Source organism: Triticum dicoccoides, chromosome 3A, assembly GCF_002162155.2.
Source record: "Triticum dicoccoides isolate Atlit2015 ecotype Zavitan chromosome 3A, WEW_v2.0, whole genome shotgun sequence".
Classification (NCBI taxonomy): Eukaryota; Viridiplantae; Streptophyta; class Magnoliopsida; order Poales; family Poaceae; genus Triticum; species Triticum dicoccoides.
This window is the reverse complement of record NC_041384.1, coordinates 86415785-86422735: the sequence shown is the minus strand read 5'-3', so window position 1 is coordinate 86422735 and position 6951 is coordinate 86415785.

Genomic DNA, 6951 nt, shown 5'->3' with positions numbered 1-6951 from the left:
CCCGAGTGCCATGATTTCAGATCTGAACCTATTATGTTTTCATGAATATATGTGAGTTCTTGATCCTATCTTGCAAGTCTATAGTCACCTACTATGTGTTATGATCCGGCAACCCTGAAGTGACAATAATCGGGACCACTCCCGGTGATGACCATAGTTTGAGGAGTTCATGTATTCACTATGTGCTAATGCTTTGATCCGGTTCTCTATTAAAAGGAGGCCTTAATATCCCTTAATTTGCAAGAGCACCCCGCTGCCACGGGAGGGTAGGACAAAAGATTGTTGGGGAATGTTGTAGAAAACAAAAATTTTCCTACTCGTTTCACCAAGATCCATCTAGGAATTCATCTAGCAACGAGTGATTAGATGCATCTACCTACCTTGTAGATCGCGAGCGGAAGCGTTCGAAGAACGGGGATGATGTAGTCCAACACGACGTGATCCAAATCACCAATGACCAAGCGCCGAACGGACGGCACCTCCGCGTTCAACACACGTACGGGACGGGAGACGTCTCCTCCTTTCTTGATCCAGCAAGGGGGGAGGAGAGGTTGATGAAGATCCAGCAGCACGACGGCGTGGTGGTGGATGCAGGGCGTCACAATAGCAGGGCTTCGCCTATACTACGAGAGAGAGACGTAACGGGAAGAGAGGGAGGCGCCAGGGGCTGGTGTGTCAAGTCCCTCCTCTCCCCCACTATATATAGGAGGGCCAAGGGGGGTGGTGCACCAGCCTAGGAGATCCAATCTCCTAGGTGCGGCAGCCAAGGGGAGGTTTCCCTCCCCCCAAGGCACCTAGAGGTGCCTTCCACCATTGGGACTCTTCCCTTTTGTGGAACCCTAGGCGCATGGGCTTTTGGGGCTGGTGACCTTGGCCCATGCAGGCCAAGGCGCACCCCCTACAGCCCATGTGGCCCCCCGGGATAGGTGGCCCCACCCGGTGGGCCCACGGGACCCCTCCGGTGAACCCGGTACAATACCGATAACCCCGAAACTTGTCCCGATGGCTGAAACAACACTTCCTATATATAATTCTTTACCTCCGGACCATTCCGGAACTCCTCGTGGCGTCCGGGATCTCATCCGGGACTCCGAACAACATTCGGGTTACTGCATATACATATCTTCACAACCCTAGCGTCACCGAACCTTAAGTGTGTAGACCCTACGGGTTCGGGAGACAAGCAGACATGACCGAGACGACTCTCCGGTCAATAACCAACAGCGGGATCTGGATACCCATGTTGGCTCCCACATGCTCCACGATGATCTCATCGGATGAACCACGATGTCGAGGATTTAATCAACCCCGTATACAATTCCCTTTGTCAATCGGTATGTTACTTGCCCGAGACTCGATCGTCGGTATCCCAATACCTTGTTCAGTCTCGTTACTGGCAAGTCACTTTACTCGTACAGTAATGCATGATCCCATGATCAACCACTTGGTCACCTTGAGCTCATAATGATGATGCATTACCGAGTGGGCCCAGTGATACCTCTCCGTTATATGGAGTGACAAATCCCAGTCTCGATCCATGTCAACCCAACAGACACTTTCGGAGATACCTGTAGTGCACCTTTATAGTCACCCAGTTACGTTGTGACGTTTGATACACCCAAAGCACTCTTACGGTATCCGGGAGTTACACGATCTCATGGTCAAAGGAAAAGATACTTGACATTGGAAAATCTCTAGCAAACGAACTACACGATCTTGTGCTATGCTTAGGATTAGGTCTTGTCCATCACATCATTCTCCTAATGATGTGATCCCGTTATCAATGACATCCAATGTCCATATACTGGTTCTCGCTTATTTACTTTACCGCTGCTACTGTTACAATCACTACAAAATACCAAAAACATTACTTTTGTTGTCTTTACTTTTGTTGCCGCTACCACCACTATCATATTACAGTGCTACTAAACACTTTGTTGCAGATACTAAGTTTCCAGGTGTGGTTGAGTTGACAACTTAGCTGCTAATACTTGAGAATATTCTTTGGCTCCCCTTATGTCGAATCAATAAATTTGGGTTGAATACTCTACCCTCGAAAGCTGTTGCGATTCCCTATACTTCTGGGTTATCAGTAGACATCAAGGGGCAAGCCGCCTGTGCCGGTGGCCTCTGTCCATCCAGAGGCACCGGACAACTTGCTGGAAGCGCTTCATGGCGCTTCCATCGACGAAGAGCACCACACTATCATGAGTGCGGTGATCGAGAAAGTCCAGTCCGCCAAAAACGGACTAACCAAAGCTTATGCCAGCCTCCTAACAGGCTTTGAGGTAAGCAATCAAAATATAGGAAAATATTACCGCATAGACAGTAGCCCCTGATGCTCTGTTTGGCGTTCGTGAAGAAAGGCCGAATAGAGGATCAAATAATGACTCAGGAGTCTAATCAGAACATGTCTATGTGCATATGCAGGCTTCACTGCTGGCCGCTGCCGCACGTACTGCAGAGGTCGCTGCACTGAAGCAGGACCTTGAGCGGTCCGAGGAAGAGCTCGGCCTTACCAAGAGGCAGCTCGAGGAGAGCAAAGGTAAGCAATATCTTGTCTATATATTAAAAGGAAATTCAGTTGTAAAGTAAAAGGATCATCATGAATTTGCCAGGGGCCACGACTGAGGTGGCGACCCTGAAGAAGGCGTTGTCCGAGGCCGAAGACAAAGCGGCTAAGGAGCGCATTGAGCGGGAAAAGCAAGAAGCCCAGGTAGGCGAGGTGTAGTGAGAGCTCGAGGCTCTTGCCAAAAAACACTTGTCCTTGGAGCTTGACTCTAAGACGCGAGAGTCCGAGCTTGCGAAGGCGCTCGAAAGCACACGGAGCGCCAAGGCTGAAGCCCACAAGGCCCTCCAGGAGATTGATGCGGTGACGAAGATAGCAGCGGGTAATGCATTCATTATGCAAGCAAGCATGTGAAGGAAACTTTCCTTTTACTTACCCGAGTTCGGAGCTCTCCAGGAGCATTCGTAGATCTTCCTCGCAGTGTACTGGATGCCGCGGAGTTTTACCGAGCTGAGGAGGGAAGCTCGACGGAAAAGTTGTTCTGGTCTCAGTATACTGGGTCCGAACACCGAATGCCCTTGAGCGACCAGCTGAAGCAACTGGTCGAGCTTCACAAGGCGGCCGAACAGGCCATGAAGGGTCTTATAGTCCGGATGTGGCTTGGAGATCCCCTACCTAGCAGCTACTTTGGTCTGGTGAGGCGGCTTGTGGATGCCTTCCCACGACTTGAAGTCATAAAGCGGTCCGTCTGCATCGAGGGTGCGCGCAGGGCTTTTGCCCGGGCGAAGGTGCACCGGGCGAAGCTGAACGCTGTAAAGCTGGTGAAGGAGGGGCCGCTGGAGGGCAAGGAGCATTGCTGCCCCGAAATGTATTATGACAGTGTCCTGAAGGGTTCCCGCCTTGTGGCGGAGGAATGTCCTAGAGATGTAATTTTTTAATGAACATGCTATTGGGATCCTGTAATGTGAAACGAGTTCATTTGCGCTATGCAACGCTTTTTGAATTTAAAATATTACCTTCTATGCGGTCGTTTATAAAATCTGAGAGTTGGCTAGTCGTCGGCTTCTGCCCCCATGTAACTAGTACAGGGGTGTTCGGGATAAACCTGAGCACTCTTTATCCCAATTTTGTGTCCTTCGAGGGAGGTGTTCAGCACAACGAACCAGGCAATCAGACTATAAGGCTTTATCACTCTCACTTAGCCATAGAAGTCTACAATTTTAAATTTTGGCGAAGCCCCTAGTATTCGGAAGGCCGAATTTGGGGCGCTATATACGCCTAAGTCGGGCAAGGCCGACTCCTCGCCTGAAGCGGAAAAAGTCTTTAAGGACTTGAGACCTCTCGAACAGCGACCGACTCTCGCCTTATCATGATAGTCAGTTTTTGGCTTTCTCTACTGAGGTGCTCGTCCGGAAGAACCGGGACACAATTGCAGTAGTTCTCCCAGCGCTACCTTAGCTGATATAGCGGAACGTAAGGTACCAAAACATGGGAGCCGGGCAAACCCAACTATTGATCCAAGACATGATTCGGAGTTGATGCATATAATGCTATAAGTTCGGGGTGCCGCACTGTCGAAAGTGTTCGGACTTTTCACTCCATATTATGGGGTAAACGAAAGCCCCTGGCGTACTGACCGTACCAGAATGTATGGGTGCAAGTTGTCGTAAATGAACATATAAGAAAAAAGGGATGGATAATGCAATAATAGGCTTATGCTATGCATTGTTATTTAGATAATACGTCGAAGCGTACCGATACAAGTAGTGCAATAAGCAAAAAATAGGACTATTTGACATGTCCTATCCAAGGGCAAGCTGTGTATGGGTAGTAAAAAGCGGGCATATCGATTGTTATTAGAGACCACCTGGGGGTTCCCTTGTACGTCTTAGCTTCTTGCCTCCTTGGTTGTTCTGTCCCGTAATGTGTCCAACAGTCATACTGCCGGAAAGGGCTTCCAGAGAGTAAGGTCCTGAAAGAGAAAAATGATAAAGGTATGCAGCCCCTAGGGCGGTTAAGCCGCATTGCGGGACGTGCCCTGATCGTGCCCCCGCCTATGCCCATGGTATTTTCAGTGTGTAATTATGTGCGCGCGGCACGGATTTTGTCGCTTGACTGGGACTGGGATGGGGGCCGAATTGCTAGGTGAGCTCTGAACGTGCCAGGCGATCCTGTTGCAGGTTACTCCGGACTCGCTTAATGATGTCCGGAGGCTGTATCGCCGAATTGGTTGTTTGCCTTAAAAGGCTGCTTTGTGCTTCTGCTGCGAGGGCCGCAGTGTGCTCTTCCGTGCAGAGCGAGTGTTCTATGTTTCCATTGACTGTTATGACCCCCCCTAGGTCCTGGCATCTTGAGCTTGAGGTATGCGTAATGCAGTACCGCATTGAATTTTGCAAATGCGGTTCGCCCGAGCGGTGCGTGATAGCCATAACGGAACAAGACGATATCAAAGATTAACTCCTCGTTTCGGACGTTGTCGGAGATCCGAAGACCACTTCCAGTGTGATTGAGCCCGTGCAATGGGCCTCTACACCTGGGATGACGCCCTTAAAGGTGGTTTTGGTGGGTTTGATCCTCGAGAGATCTATACCCATTTTGCGCACTGTATCCTGATAGAGCAGGTTCAGGCTGCTGCCGCCGTCCATAAGGACTCGAGTGAGGTGAAATCCGTCGATGATGGGGTCTAGTACCAACGCGGCGGATCCACAATGACGGATACTAGTGAGGTGGTCCCTGCAATCGAAGGTGATCGGACAAGAGGACCATGGGTTGAACTTTGGGGCGACGAGCTCTATCGCATAGACGTCCCTTAGTTCACGCTTCCGTTCCCTCTTGGGAATGTGGGTTGCGTATATCATGTTCACCGTCTTCACTTGTGGGGGGAACCTCTTCTGTCCTCCCGTGTTCGGCGGCCGGGGCTCCTCCTCGTCATCACTGTGCAGCCCCTTGTCCTTGTTTTCGGCATTCAACTTGCTGGCCTGCTTGAAGACCCAGCATTCTCTGTTGGTGTGATTGGCTGGCTTATCGGGGGTGCCGTGGATTTGACACGAGCGATCAAGTATGCAATCAAAACTGGACGGGCCTGGAGTACTTCTTTTGAATGCCTTTTTCCGCTGACCGGATCTAGAGCCTCCGAATCCGGCATTGAGTGTCGTATCATCGGCTTTATCGTCGTTGTTGCGGCGCTTGTGTCTGTTACGACGTGGTCTGCCGTTGGCATCTTTAGTATCCGAAGTGCTCGGATTCCTTGATGTGTTGTTGCTGCGAGCCAGCCAGCTATCCTCGCCTATGCAAAAGTGGGTCATGAGTGTCGTGAGGGCTGCCATAGACTTCGGCTTCTCCTGGCCAAGGTGCCAGGTGAGCCACTCTTCACGGATGTTATGCTTGAATGACGCTAAGGCCTGTCCATCCGGACAGTCGACAATTTTGTTTTTCTTAGTTAGGAACCGTGTCCAGAATTGCCTGGCTGATTCCCCTGGCTACTGAGTTATATGGCTCAAGTCATCAGCATCCGGTGGTCGCACATAAGTGCCCTGGAAGTTGTCAAGGAATGCGTCTTCCAAATCCTCCCAACTGCCGACGGAGTCTGCTGGAAAGCTATTCAACCAATGCCGAGCTGGTCCTTTGAGTTTTAGTGGGAGGTACTTGATGGCATGCAGATCATCACCGCGAGCCATGTGGATGTGGAGGAGGAAATCCTCAATCCATACAGTGGGATCTGTTGTACCATCATACGATTCGATATTTACGGGTTTGAAACCCTCCGGGAATTCATGATCCATAACTTCATCAGTGAAGCATAGGGGTTGTGCGGCGCCTTTGTGCTGGGCTATATCACGATGCAATTCATATGAGTCTTGTCTGCTGTATTCGGCCCGGCCGGATTTACTTTTAGTGTATCCGGCATGACGGTCATCGTCCTGCATTGGCGCGTGCCCCCATGATCCGTATATCGATCTTGCATGTTTTGCCCTGATTTCCAATATGTCTCGTAGGTCCCGCGTGTTTCCCCAGGCTTTGGTATTTTTCTTTGAGTGGCGGCGGGGTGCAGGTTGAACTTCAGGCTGAAACGCCTCTCTGGCTCGGCCACGAGGTGGCCGGTCAGCCGCATCGTATAGTGGTGATGTAGGTTTCAGTGCTTCGTCCTCGAGTCGGGGTAGCGACCTGCGCTTTGGGTAACTCTTAGAGGGGCGCTCGAGTTCGTATTCCTCGGCCGCAAGGACTTCAGTCCATCTGTCTGCTAGCAGATCTTGATCAGCTCGAAGCTGTTGTTGCTTTTTCTTCAAGCTATTTTCCATGGCCATAAGCCGGTGCTTGAAGTGCTCCTGTTCGATGGGATCCTCAGGCATGATAAATTCTTCGTCGCCGAGGCTCACCTCGTCTTCGGAGAGAGGCATGTAATTGTCCTCCTCTGATTCTCCATCTGCTGCCTGCTCTGGAGG